Below are 14040 nucleotides of genomic sequence, written 5' to 3'. Positions count from 1 at the left end.
AAGAGAGATTCTTGATCCAACCTTAGTTCTATTTCATCCTTAGTTCAGTGTCATGTACAAGGGAGAGGCTGTACCCTTTTTATTAAGGTGTCTATCAAACATTTGACAGGGCAGGCCAACTTGCGGCTCGCTGGCCACAGACCCCTCTCCTCACTCCTGGGTCCTTTCCACCAAACTCCCGCAGAGTGTAGGGGAGGCCATATCCTCGCAGTCGCACGCAATGATGCCAGGTGAGCATCCTCTGGGGTATCGAGTCTCAGGAAACGAAATGGTAGTACGTTTTTTTTTACGGGTATGTGTGCCGACCATAGACTTTGCTCCACTATCTACAACCTCTTTCGCGCCGAAACATCTTCACGGGTTCTTCGTGGCAACCCCTGCGACAGGCAATCGAATTAGAAATCGACAAACACCGGATCAAGAGAGATTCTTGATCCAACCTTAGTTCTATTTCATCCTTAGTTCAGTGTCATATACAAGTGAGAGGCTGTACCCTTTTTATTAAGGTGTCTATCAAAGATTTGACAGGGCAGGACAACTTGCGGCTCGCTAGCCACAGACCCCTCTCCTCATTCCTGGGTCCTTTCCACCAAACTCCCGCAGAGTGTAGGGGAGGCCATATCCTCGCAGTCGCACGCAATGATGCCAAGTGAGCATCCTCTGGGGTATCGAGTCTCAGGAAACGAAATGGTAGTACGTTTTTTTTATGGGTGTGTGTGCCGACCATAGACTTTGCTCCACTATCTACAACCTCTTTCGCGCCGCAACACCTTCACGGGTTCTTCGTGGCAACCCCTGCGACAGGCAATCGAATTAGAAATCGACAAACACCGGATCAAGAGAGATTCTTGATCCAACCTTAGTTCTATTTCATCCTTAGTTCAGTGTCATATACAAGTGAGAGGCTGTACCCTTTTTATTAAGGTGTCTATCAAAGATTTGACAGGGCAGGACAACTTGCGGCTCGCTAGCCACAGACCCCTCTCCTCACTCCTGGGTCCTTTCCACCAAACTCCCGCAGAGTGTAGGGGAGGCCATATCCTCGCAGTCGCACGCAGTAATGCCAGGTGAGCATCCTCTGGGGTATCGAGTCTCAGGAAACGAAATGGTAGTACTTTCTTTTACGTGTGTGTGCCGACCATAGATTTTTTAGATAACTTTTCCAAGTGTAAACGACGATCCTGGGTATACAACGGTCCTAAGCGGGGAATGATTGTATTGTACTAATGCTATTCCATACCTGAGAGTAATACGTCATAATAATAGTATCATACAACATCATAAACATCCTAATACCTTAATTACTTTGTAGCGCGATCGACCGCCCAAGGGGGAAGTAGTGGGGATGAGAAAGTCACATAATCCGCATACCCGAAAGTCACATCAATCGCGGGAACATGTGTATCTCGAAATTCACTTTGATGATTGAATTAATTTTTCGATGACGCCGAGTTCCGCCTCGAACTGGGCGAACGGAGAAGGCCATCGCCCAATTCAAATTTCCATGAAACGAGGGGACACGGTTTTTATCCCCGCGATTTGTCGACTCAGGTTGGCGGCGGAACCTCTTAACTGGATCAGCTGATTCATAGTGCCGGGACAGTAATGCATTTTACACCGTCGTAAATTTTTTTTCCTTTTAATCCGGGGCTGGCGACCCCGCTGGATACCGGGACTCCTGTTTTCCTGCTTTTCCTCGTCGTTCTTCGTCCTACCCGTCCACCCCGCCAGTTGGCTCCTTTTTTCAAGCAGTTTGTTCGCCTCGGCTGCATAGCTAACTGTCGGCAATCGATACAGAGAGTTTTCATCGGTGTCGATACGCCGCACAGTGGGTAAAATCGACGTTCTAGCTGTTCACGCCTATTTCACCATTATTTCAATATATAAAGACCACATTAAATAGGTCGTTGGATTCGTCTTGCCGTCAGCTATAACATTATTGAATAAAAAATATATAGTTATAAATAAATAATAAAGGTGACCGCAATTTTTTATTGAAAAAAAATTTTTTTGCAAATTTTTTTTTATTGATATTTGTAAAAGACTGTGTACTGATTACTTTTTGTAGGAAACATTTTTTTGTCACACCACCGGAAATGTCTAAAAACTCGTGTGAATAATGAATAATATTTGAAAACTGGGTGTTCACGCCTATTTCACCATTATTTCAATACATAAAGACCACATTAAATAGGTCGTTGGATTCGTCTTGCCGTCAGCTATGACATTATTGAATAAAAAATATATAGTTATAAATAAATAATGAAAATGACCACAATTTTTTATTGAAAAAAATTTTTTTTGGAAATTTTTTGTATTGATATTTGTAAAAGACTGTGTACTGATTACTTTTTGTAGGGAACATTTTTTTGTCACACCACCGGAAATGTCTGAAAACTCGTGTGAATAATGAATAATTTGGCCACGATTTCGATCGAACTCACCACTGTGCGCGTGTCACGCGACGCTTTAAACTATCGTAACTTCGGATAATGGATTAAACTGGAACTAAATTTTGCACGATCTTTTAGAGGAGATCTTGCCGAAAATGTTCCACTTTGTCAGAACATGGACATCTCCGGACATTTTAACTTATCCCTTGTCAAAGGTGAAAAACTTCGACAATTTTCCTTAGTTGATTAAATATTTTTTTTTATAATAAATTATGAACAATGATGTTTAGTTCCTGGTGCGTTCTCAACATAGATATACATTCTTCATATAAAAAAAAATTGGTCACTTAATCTTCAGTAGGTTTTCCAGGACATCATTATGAAGACAAGGAATTTTTTCGGTGATAAATCGTATGTGAAAAAGTTTGATCTTTGAACGCTTATTGTAACGAGAGTTTTTAATAACTTTAATTAATATTATCGGTTTCGAATGTAATGGACATTTAAGAAACGTTGTACATTCGTTAAAAATCGATATGAGAACTTTGATTTTTTAGCCCGTGAACAGCTAGAACGTCGATTTTACCCACTGTGCGCCGCGGCGGACTCTCCGCCACTTCGTTCGGCGACCCCCGATCTAAAGGGCGGATTTTTTCGGAATAAATAGCCGGACAAAGTGGTCCCAAAATTGACCTTTCTTCTGCGACTAATTTCGAGTCGGTTCCACCTCTACCACAAGGTTGGTAGTTAAAGGCGAACGTTGCGAAGAAATTCATGATCATTCTACCGAACAGCACACACGATTGTGAATTTTTTCGGAATTTTTGACCGGAACATCGATTTTTTAACAATTTTAGGAACTTACCCAGACAGCACAGGAAAGACGTCCACTAGGGGTGTGCGAGATCCCGTCCCGTCGGGACGGGATCTCGCACACCCCTATCGTGCACACAGACCTCCTAAAAAGACGTCTATCTCGGGACGTCGCACAGTGTTGCGATTCGAGGTAGTAGCTGGACAAAACTCTCTTGTTATGACATTACACTATAGAGCCACATAGTTATGACTAGTTATGACTATCGTGTGTTATGCGGCTCTATAGTGTAATTTTAACATAATAAATTAATAGTGAATAAAAAATAACAGAACAAGATAAATAAAATTAAAAATAAATGTATTATATTTCATCACTAAATTCTTCTTTACATGTTGACATAGCGCTTTCATTAGACGAATTTTCGTCTGATACCAATAAATTCCTTAATCTTGGCTGAAGCGATTTATACTTCTTCGTATGTGACACTCTAAAACTATTTATGAGTGAATCTGACGAGATTAACAACATCGTCAACAAGTCTTTATTTGTGGCAACGCGTGATATTTTTCGTGTATGATGTTCTCGGAATCTTCTGCAGTCCTTATTTCGAGCCTCCTGAGCCTCTTCCGAAAGTTGACCAATAGATACAATGCAATTGCGAATTATGTCAGAGCTGTGATAGAACAATTTATGCAAAGTTACAGGCATAAAATACCAAGAATATGAATTTAAATATATATATCCTTCGTTTCTAAACAGAAAGTATTGAATTTCTTTATATCAATCTTTTGGCTGGAAGATATTGCTTGTAAAATGACTCCCAAGTTCTCTATTAAGTTCTGATCAATTCCTGTAATTTGTGAACTCGCAGCAGAATTTTTAAAAAATCGTCGAGCCGTGTTTCCGTCATTTGTGGAGCCATATCCCTGCTTTGGCATATCTATTCTAAGTCCCAATTTGTCCTTAAATTTACATTGAATTTCACTCTTTCTCACCTTTAAATCAAATTTATCTTTTGCATCTCTTGCCATTTTTTTATGTGTAAATTTCTTTCGAAATTCTTCAAGTTTTCGCCCGCTTTTATTCCATTTTTCATTTATGCGACTGCAAATTTTAGAAATGTTGGTCCGTATAGATCTCTCAGCTTCCGTAGATTTTATTTCTATACATAATTTGTTTAAAATAGAATTATATATTTCATTGAGACGATATTGTTTTACTCAAAATCATTCCACACGTCGAGAAATTCCCTTCGTGAAATAGCGATTACTGTTCCTAAAAACTGTTCATTTCCGCACATTTCCGCACTTTAAAATTTACATAGAAAGAAAGCCTGAAGGCTGCTCTAATGCTCGCAACAAAATTTATTGCGTGTATCGGCGTGGATTATCGACTTTCAAGTGTTTATATATTACAAGTATAACCTCAAAAATAAAAATAATTGGCGGAATTTATTAAAACAAACAAAGGCACCTTCACCGTTAGTTTCCATCATAAACATTTAGTTTTAGATATATGTAAAATATTATATATAAAACTTATTTTGATAATATCAGTTGACATTGCTTTTGAATAAGAACATATAATAACTGTCATAAGAAATGTAGCAGAGTTTGAAATTAGAATGCTAATAGATTTCTGTCGGTGAAACAGATTTCGGACGTTATACCGACAGCGAAATATCAATATTCTTATTGTATAGACATTAGTTCATACGCAGAACATCTATTTTTTACGGAATTAAGTTATGAGTTTTGTCCATGTATCATTGATCGAAACACTGTGCGTCGGTTTAACGTCTGAAATAAGACGTTTTAAAAAGTTATCGTCTTTTTAAGTGTGTCTGAATCTTAGTGGGGGTCATTTTAAGCAACTCTGAATAATTCTCATTAGCGCAGGGGCGGCAAGGTACCCGACTGCGAAACCTCTTTCGATCAGGACGAAATCATAGCACGAAGAAAAATCAATTTGGTCTGGGAGTATATTTGACCCGCTTATCCGATTATACCCTATCCTGTTTGCTTAGCCCTTTACGCCTCAATCTCGTGCATTGTTCAGCACCGGCACGTTTCCGCGTGATCACGCCGAGCGATACGGCCCTGCACGAATCCCCACCGGTTCGAAAATTCTTCGGCAATCGGGTCATCGTGATTTTCGTTGCTTCCACCACCCCCTTTCGACCCTTATTTCGCTGGCGTGCGCCGTAACACTATTTCGGGTCGAATCCATCTTATACGGCTCGCTCGTAACAGTTTGCAACTGCACACACCGTTCTCCGCACGGCAGTTTTATCGAATTTTCATTTGCATCTTATTATTTGCACCTCTGCTGCTTTTTGATCGTTCTTTCACGCCGCAACTACCAAGCTAGGCAGGTGAATTTGAATTTGCTGTTTACTTTACCGAACCCTAAATTTGTTGCCCTTCTTCTATAAATTATTATGTATTTGGTATGTAATCCAGTAGATTTGCACACGGCGCGGATGCTGATCGAAGTTTCGATCCTGTAGGATCAACGGTTCAGGAGTTATGCTTGCTTAAAGTTGTGCATTTTTCAGTGTTTTTGACAGGTAAGGGAGCCGCCATATTGGTTTGTAATTAATGAGTTGGTTGGTGATTAGGTTGCGGGGAGGGGCGGCGAGGTTCTGCTCGGTAAGCGGCTCGCGAACGTCACTACAAACCAATATGGCGGCGCTCTTACCTGTTAAAAACGCTGAAAAATGCTCAACTTTAAGCAACCATAACTCCTGAACCATTGATCCCACAGGATCGAAACTTCGTTCTGCAGCCGCCTAGGGTACAAATCTAATGGATTACGTACCAAATACATCATAATTTATGGGAGAAAGGCACAAATTTTGAGTCCAGTAAAGTAAAATTTACATCACAAATTTAACAAATTTTAACAAATTAAAAATTAACAAATTCACAATCCGACACTAACATTACGCGATTGCTCCCATGAATAGCTAAAATGTGTCAGCATCTGTTAGAACTTACAACACGCAGGAGCGTCTTTTTTCATGTTCCCCCCTTTTTTTTTACTTTTACATTATTTTTAGCTTCATTATTTCATGCTGAGTTGAAAAAATCCTTCAAAAATACAACAATACGCAGCCGCATTTAACATTGAACCTATCACTGCTGGTCAAATGTCCGGTTTTGTATTTTTCATTTTACAATTATCGAAATTGTGAAGTTGTTTACATGGAAATTGATAGGGATAAAAATGACACGGAAATATTTTAATCGCTTTTATTCCAAATCTGAATACCAGGGGTTTGCGAGAAAACGAAATATCGGGTCGGATTGGGAACGAAATTTTTTCGGTATCGGAACGGGTACCCGAAAATTTTGAGATTCTCGAATTTTCAATTTTTATTGTGATTTTAATTCTAATTTTTATTATTTTTATTGTGATTTGAATTACAATTTCTATTCCAACTTCAATTCCAATTTCAATCTCAATTCCAATTTCAATTTCAATTTTTCAACTTCAATTTCAACTTCCTTTTCAATTTTTATTGTAATTGTAATTTTTATTATTTTTATAGTGATTTGAATTACAATTTCTATTCCAACTTCAATTCCAATTTCAATCTCAATTTCAACTTCAATTTCAACTTCCTTTTCAATTTTTATTGTAATTGTAATTTTTATTATTTTTATTGTGATTGGAATTACTATTTCTATTCCAACTTCAATCTCAATTCCAATTTCAATTTCAATTTTTCAATTTCAATTTTTCAACTTCAATTTCAACTCTTCAATGTCAACTTCCTTTTCAATTTTTATTGTAATTGTAATTTTTATTATTTTTATTGTGATTATATTGTAATTGTTATTTTTATTACACCTTTTATGTCAATTCCATATACGTTCTTCTGATAAAGCTATTTATTGCTTTAACTTTAAACTAGTTTTTGTCGAAATCTATTTCTTGTCCCTTCTTTTATTTTAATTAACATTTATGCACCTTTAAGACTTCTTAGGGACGTCTTAAAGGTTCCCGAATGTCGTACAAACGTCTCCTGAACGTCTTCTAGACGTCAAACAGAGTCCGCTGAACGCCTTCTAAACATCAAACAGAGTCCGCTGAACGCCTTCTAAACATCAAACAGACGTCTCCTGAACGCCTTCTAGACGTCAAACGAACCTCTTAAAGACGTCTTTGTGCTATCTAGATACTGTATCGAATTGCAGCTACCCATTTCCCTGATCCGCAGTCGGGTAAAAATTAGGTCGAATATGCGAACGCTTGTTAAAACTCTTCACGCGAGCGTTGAAAACCACTCCCGATATGATTTAAGGATTTAATTGGCTATGCGATAAGAATTTGAAAACAGCGTGTACAGGTTTTCATTAGCGCGTAACCAGCGGAATTATCAAGGATTAAAGCTGGGCTTTAATATTCTACAAGCGGAAGGAAATGCGAGATGGTCTTCAGCGATTCGACGTTCCCTTCAGCTCCCCGTTAATAAATGTAGAATGCACGTTCCATAGAATTTCTTTCCCCCTAGTGTTGTATAAAGCTCGAGTCTTCGAAGCTCCAGAGCTCAGTCTTAAAGACTTCTTCTAAATCTTCTTCTATAGAAACTTAGTCTTTAAGACTGAGCTCTGAAGCTTCGAAGACTCGAGCTTTATACAACACTATTTCCCCCGGGTGAATGCGTCCGCCAAAAAACGTTTGACACGACGCCGACGCAGCAGCGCTAAATTGTTGACCACTTATCGACCAATTACGAAGCACCGTGGAGAGCCAATGGAATCGACTGACGTTTGTTCGAGGGAAAATAATTTAATTCCTGGACAACACACGGGCTTCCACGGCTAAAGTTATGAATGTCGGCACGGTATTTATTAAATTGTTTGCCCGAGACTCGGCGGAACGGCGCGCGGCTTACGGGGTGAATCTTTTTTTCGTTCCGTTTTTTTCCCCTCTCGCGTTCCGCCACCGCGCCGTGCGCAATTAAATTGCGCGTTCCTACCAATTGGCTCGCTTTGTTCCACGATCCGTGGAGATCGCGCGCGCCAACACGGGCAACATTCAGAAAATCAGATAAGCTACTTAAATGTACCTATTACTGCAGGTGTACGTTCTACTGCGGTGTTTTTTCCCAACGAGATGAAAATGCGTCGAAATAAATATTTCACCCTGAATCAATTCGTACAATTCAATGAGAATTTATTCTCGTTGGTCAATCGTTTTCTCATATTTCTATAATCTCAGGATTTGAAAAATATTCTTCGCTTCTTTCCGTCAAACCTAACCCCAGCTTCACTTCCGCGTAGTTCATAACAAGCACAGACCCAGATAGCACAGAGACGTCTTCAAGACATCTTTAAGACGTTTGGAGTTGGACATTCAGACGTCTTAAAAGTGTCCCGAATATCCTACGAACGTCTTCAGAACGTCTCCTGAACCTCTTGTGTTAGAAGACGGTACACGTCTTAAAGACGTTTTTAAGACGACTGTTTGATGTCTAACAGACGTTCACGAGACGTTTGTAGGACATTCGGGAGGCCTTTAAGACGTCCCTACGAAGACTTAAAGGTGCATAAATGTTAATTAAAATAAAAGAAGGGAAGAGTAAAAGTAGATTTTGACAAAAACGAGTTTAATGTTAAATCAATCAGCTTTATTAGGAGAACGCATGTGGAATTTACATAAAAAGTGTAATAAAAGTAACAACTACAATTAAAATCACAATGAAAATAATAGAAATTACAATTACAATTGAAGTTGAAGTTGAAATTGAAAAATTAAAGTTGAAATTAAAATTGAAATTGAAGTTGAAAATGAAGTTTTGAAATTGAAGATAAAATCGAAAAATTGAAGTTGAAATTGAAGTTGAAAATGAAGTTTTGAAATTGATATAAAATCGAAAAATTGAAGTTGAAATTGAAGTTGAAAAATTGAAACCGAAATTGAAATTGGAATTGAAATTGGTATTGGAGTTGGAATTGAAGTTGAAGCAAAAACACTAACTCGAACAAATAATACCTGCTAGATTATGGGTACATAAAAACCACGCTGCTTATGGTCCTAAAGACGTCTTTTTAGGACGTAAGACTTCCAGAGCTAAAATAGACGTCGTGTGCTATCTGGGAAGTTGGGCAAAAATTTTATTGAAATAAAAATTTCAAAGTGGGATAAACCCAATTGGGAAAAATCCACTTTATTCGACATTTTTATTTAAATAAAATTTCTGCCCAACTCTGACCAAGCAGTATACATATTTATATTCCACAGTATATTTTTTTCTCGTTTACGTATTTCTACTTTCACAACGAAAAAATTCGAAACACACTCGTTCGAAAAATAGAACAACAATTTTTTAGGAAGCAGCGTTTATACAGGCACAGTAATTGGGGCTGAACTCTTCTTTTTATTTCAAAAGTAAAAAAAATATCAACATTTTTAACTTGAAAAAAGTATTTTCATAAAACGCAAGATTTTGAGAATTAGTTTCATATCAGATTACTTAATTCGTGGATTATCAAGTTAGCTAAATGGCACAGTAATTGGTAGAACTACCCTAGAAACAATAGATACATTAACCCTTTGCCGTCGCAGTTATTTTAACTCGAAAATTAAATATTTCTTCCAACCTAGAATAACTTTATTCTATACGATTTTTTTTATTTTATACAGAGGGTGTGCAAAGTATTCGTACACCTTTTAAAAACTAATATCTTTTTTATAATTGTACCAAACGACCTGATTTTTTATAATCAATTAGAATCATTGGTTCACGAAATGATATGCAAAAAAGATTTTCCAAAAATTATAATTTACAATTTTACAAGGTTACATGCGAAAATAACAAAGGCATTTTTTAAAACTTTTTTATTCGGGTCCTTAATGACTAATTTAAAATATTCGTTTTGTAGATCTATGTCATTTATACACATGTTGAAAATTTCATCAAAGTCGATTGACGCAGGATAAAACGATACACATTTTAAGCAGAAACTGATTAAAGGTCGTGTAAAACTACGATTTTCACCATTTTTAACCGCTCGTACCTCGCGTGTATGTTAATCGATTTCGATGAAATTTTCAGCACGAGTATAACTAACATAGATCTACAAAACACATATATTAAATTTTCATTAAGAACCGAAATAAAAAAGTTTCAAAAATACCTTTTTTGTTTTTGCATGTAACCTTGTAAATTATAATTTTTGGAAAATCTTTCCTGCATATCACTTCGTAAACCACATCGCTTCCAATCGATTATAAAAAATCAGGTCGGTTTTAGTTTTTAAAAGCTGATAAAAAATTGATATAACACCTCATACAATACTTGAATGTTTAGTGATTGGTTAGATGCCAACGTATTTATGGTACAGCAATTTTTAGTGGTGCCTCGGAATCGCCATTCGAGTGCCAACGGTTCAATCTTTAAAGTATCTTTTAAAAAATAAATGAACACAGCAACGAACGATCTAAATACCTATTACGAGGAGTGTGAAGGAACGCTGGAATAATTTCGGGTTCGCGGGAAGAACGGACAGCGATGGAATTATGCGAAGGTTAGTTATACGCGTCCAAAGTTTAACGTTTCAATAATTGCATGGGGCAGCCGGTTTGATTGATTTCGCTAAATTTCATTGGCTAGCAATTGATATCAATCAGCTATTCGAAACGGACCGCAATAATTAACTATTGAATGGGATAGCGTTATATAATGCCGACACCGATAGAGTAACGGCCGCCATACAAAAACTAGACCGCACGCAACACAATTGTTCCGGTTAATTTTTTTCCAGCATTTATAGCGTGTCCAGCTATAGTCTAAAATATTGTTATTGCAATAAATCCATGAACGACTCGCAGAGCTGAACGTTTCGATGTACAGGGTGTCCCAGACCACCCGTACCACCCATTTATAATCTAGGAAATAGGTTATTTTCAAAAATTCAAAGTGTTTCTTTTATAAATCCGATGCGCTCTATCAAATGGTGATATTTTTAACTTCCGGTTTCGGCCGGAAATAGGTAATTGAGACCGGAAGTTACATTTTTCAAATGGAACATGGTATTTTTTATTACGGATTCGGATTCTATGCGATAAAACAAGAAACTTTTGTCTGAAACATTTTTTCAGAAAATGTCATTTTATGTCCCTTCAATACGAGTCTGCGAAATAATGTTTTCGCTATCTGCTCTAAACTAATTGTCATATCCAGATTTTGGAAAGTCAGATAAACAATTTAATGATTTCGACGCCACAGGTTCGATCAAATCTGTAGCCAAGATAAGTAACAGAAAATTATTTCTTTTAAAATGCAGAACTCTCAATATAATACCAAAATTTATTAGAAACAATGTTTATTAGAAACAAAATTGCAATTTGCTTACAATTTTATTCAAAATAAATGGCCTGGATAAATGCCCCACCTTGTATATAGGGGCGAAAAAAATTTTCTACGATGTAAAAATCAGGGATATAAAGCCTGTTTATTATTGAAATTTAAGATAATCAACAGAAAATATAAACAAAATATGATTACAAAGCATATCCCTTTAAAAATCGTTTTAACAGTTGGAAGTGTCCTAAAATTGTCAGAAATGTCCAATTGTTTGGAGGAGAAATTTTATGCAAATTTCATGTTTGTGACATTATATAAATTTTGTCTTTAAATTTATTAGTATATAAAATTATTATATATAAAATTTAAAAAGATAATTGATTGTCTATTATTTGAAAAGTGTTGACAAGAGTGTTGAAAAAAGTGGTTCAGAGAGTATCAAGGAAATTTTTATTTTCCAACCAATCGTAAAATACTTTCGAACGGCCATTATTCATAGCCAGTTGTGAAACAGCGATCAAAGCTGCAAATCACACTTTGGTCGTTTATCATCGAAACTATTAGGTGCGAGGAAAAAGCGTGAATAGACGACTCGCGTTTTTAAACACCGAGTTCGAGCTAACGGGATACCTAATAATTTACCAGAAAAATATGTTAAACTCATCCCACGACTACGAACGACCGATGAAAACTGTACAACGTCGAATAGTTTCATTGGTTTCGCGTTAGTTTCATGAAAATTGGAGACGAACGCTTGCTGAACGTCGCTCGTTAGCATCGCGAAAGATCGAGGGAGAAAATAAACGGAGTAGAACCGTCTCCGGGATGTAAAAAGAGCCGTTCATTTTTCCCGAGGAAGCACAATTAGCTCGGGGACATTAATTTTCAAGTCAACAAAAACGGTGTCAACCAAGTATCAAAACTCTTCTACATGTAATTAAGAATAGTAAAAAAAAGGCCACTGGAAAAATTGATTTTCAATCCAGTAAACATATTAAGAAAGAAAATAGACTTCCACTCCACTCCAGTTTGTTGCAATTCAGGTACAAAATGTTTATTTTGCATAAAGATCCGCTGTCTATTCACGCGTTCATAAATTGTCGTGGTAACATCAGACAAGTTGAAAACCGCCAGACAAGCTAAAAACGCCAGACAAGTTGACAAACGCCAGGCAAGTTAAAAACGCCAGACAAGTTGACAAACGCCAGGCAAGTTGAACGACGCCAAACAAGTTGAAAACCGCCAGACAAGTTGAAAACCGCCAGACAAGTTGAAAAACACCAGACAAGTTAAAAACGCCAGACAAGTTGAACAACGCCGGACAAGTTGAACAACGCCAGACAAGTTGAAAAACACCAGACAAGTTAAAAACGCCAGACAAGTTGAACAACGCCGGACAAGTTGACAAACGCCAGACAAGTTGAAAACCGCCAGACAAGTTGAACAACGCCAGACAAGTTGAAAAACACCAGACAAGTTAAAAACGCCAGACAAGTTGAACAACGCCGGACAAGTTGAACAACGCCGCACAAGTTGACAAACGCCAGACAAGTTGACAAACGCCAGACAAGTTGAAAACCGCCAGACAAGTTGAACAACGCCAGACAAGTTGAAAAACACCACACAAGTTAAAAACGCCAGACAAGTTGAACAACGCCGGACAAGTTGAACAACGCCAGACAAGTTGAAAAACACCAGACAAGTTAAAAACGCCAGACAAGTTGAACAACGCCAGACAAGTTGAACGACGCCAAACAAGTTGAAAACCGCCAGACAAGTTGAAAACCGCCAGACAAGTTGAAAACCGCCAGACAAGTTGAAAACCGCCAGACAAGTTGAAAAACACCAGACAAGTTAAAAACGCCAGACAAGTTGACAAACGCCAGGCAAGTTAAAAACGCCAGACAAGTTGAACAACGCCAAACAAGTTGAAAACCGCCAGACAAGTTGAACAACGCCAGACAAGTTGAACAACGCCAGACAAGTTGAACAACGCCAGACATGTTGAAAAACACCAGACAAGTTGACAAACGCCAGGCAAGTTAAAAACGCCAGACAAGTTGAACAACGCCGGACAAGTTGACAAACGCCAGACAAGTTAAAAACGCCAGACAAGTTGAAAACCGCCAGACAAGTAGAAAACCGCCAGACAAGTAGAAAAAATAATTTGTTCCAGCTAGCCCGGAGAAGTGATCGAACCAGTAGGAGTTGATGAAAGAGGGCGGACCCTTTCAACGAGTTTACGATCGCCGCGTAGTGGCGTCGGTGCGGGGTTGCGAGTCGTCCTCCCGTTCGATTTTCATTTTCCCGGTAATCGAGTCTTCCCTCCCGCGAAACAGCCAGCCCTTGACGTAACAAGCCTCCGTTGTCAACGGATTCCCGCTGCAGCAGCTGTCGTCGTTGCACTCCGAGTGCATCAGCTGGTTCGTGTAGCGCCGGAAGGACTTCGATCAAGCGGTCCGCGCCTCGCGCCAGGAACTCGAATTACACGGCCGCGCGCACGGAAATCGGAA

At 38.1% G+C, this 14040-nt stretch overlaps 1 protein-coding gene and 1 long non-coding RNA gene across 10 annotated transcripts in view; one reads left to right on the top strand and one right to left on the bottom strand.

Moving 5' to 3' along the window:
• Atpalpha (sodium/potassium-transporting ATPase subunit alpha) overlaps positions 1 to 14040 on the top strand; it is a 253830-nt gene that overhangs the window by 31523 nt on the left and 208267 nt on the right. The window lies entirely within an intron of this gene.
• LOC143218304 (uncharacterized) overlaps positions 1 to 14040 on the bottom strand; it is an 86378-nt gene that overhangs the window by 25456 nt on the left and 46882 nt on the right. For 5 of the 7 annotated variants that reach the window (XR_013011023.1, XR_013011017.1, XR_013011018.1 and 2 more), the window contains 4 exons: positions 1297 to 1778; positions 912 to 1198; positions 494 to 795; positions 75 to 377 (listed from right to left, as the gene is read on the bottom strand). This is a non-coding gene — a long non-coding RNA (uncharacterized LOC143218304). Of the gene's footprint in view, positions 1 to 21; positions 378 to 440; positions 796 to 911; positions 1199 to 1296; positions 1779 to 14040 lie in introns of all 7 variants that reach the window. The other 2 variants (XR_013011020.1, XR_013011021.1) reach the window with 2 other exon arrangements.

The sequence above is a fragment of the Lasioglossum baleicum genome, chromosome 19, assembly GCF_051020765.1.
Source record: "Lasioglossum baleicum chromosome 19, iyLasBale1, whole genome shotgun sequence".
Lineage (NCBI taxonomy): Eukaryota > Metazoa > Arthropoda > Insecta > Hymenoptera > Halictidae > Lasioglossum > Lasioglossum baleicum.
This window is presented reverse-complemented; position numbering and strand designations above follow the sequence as displayed.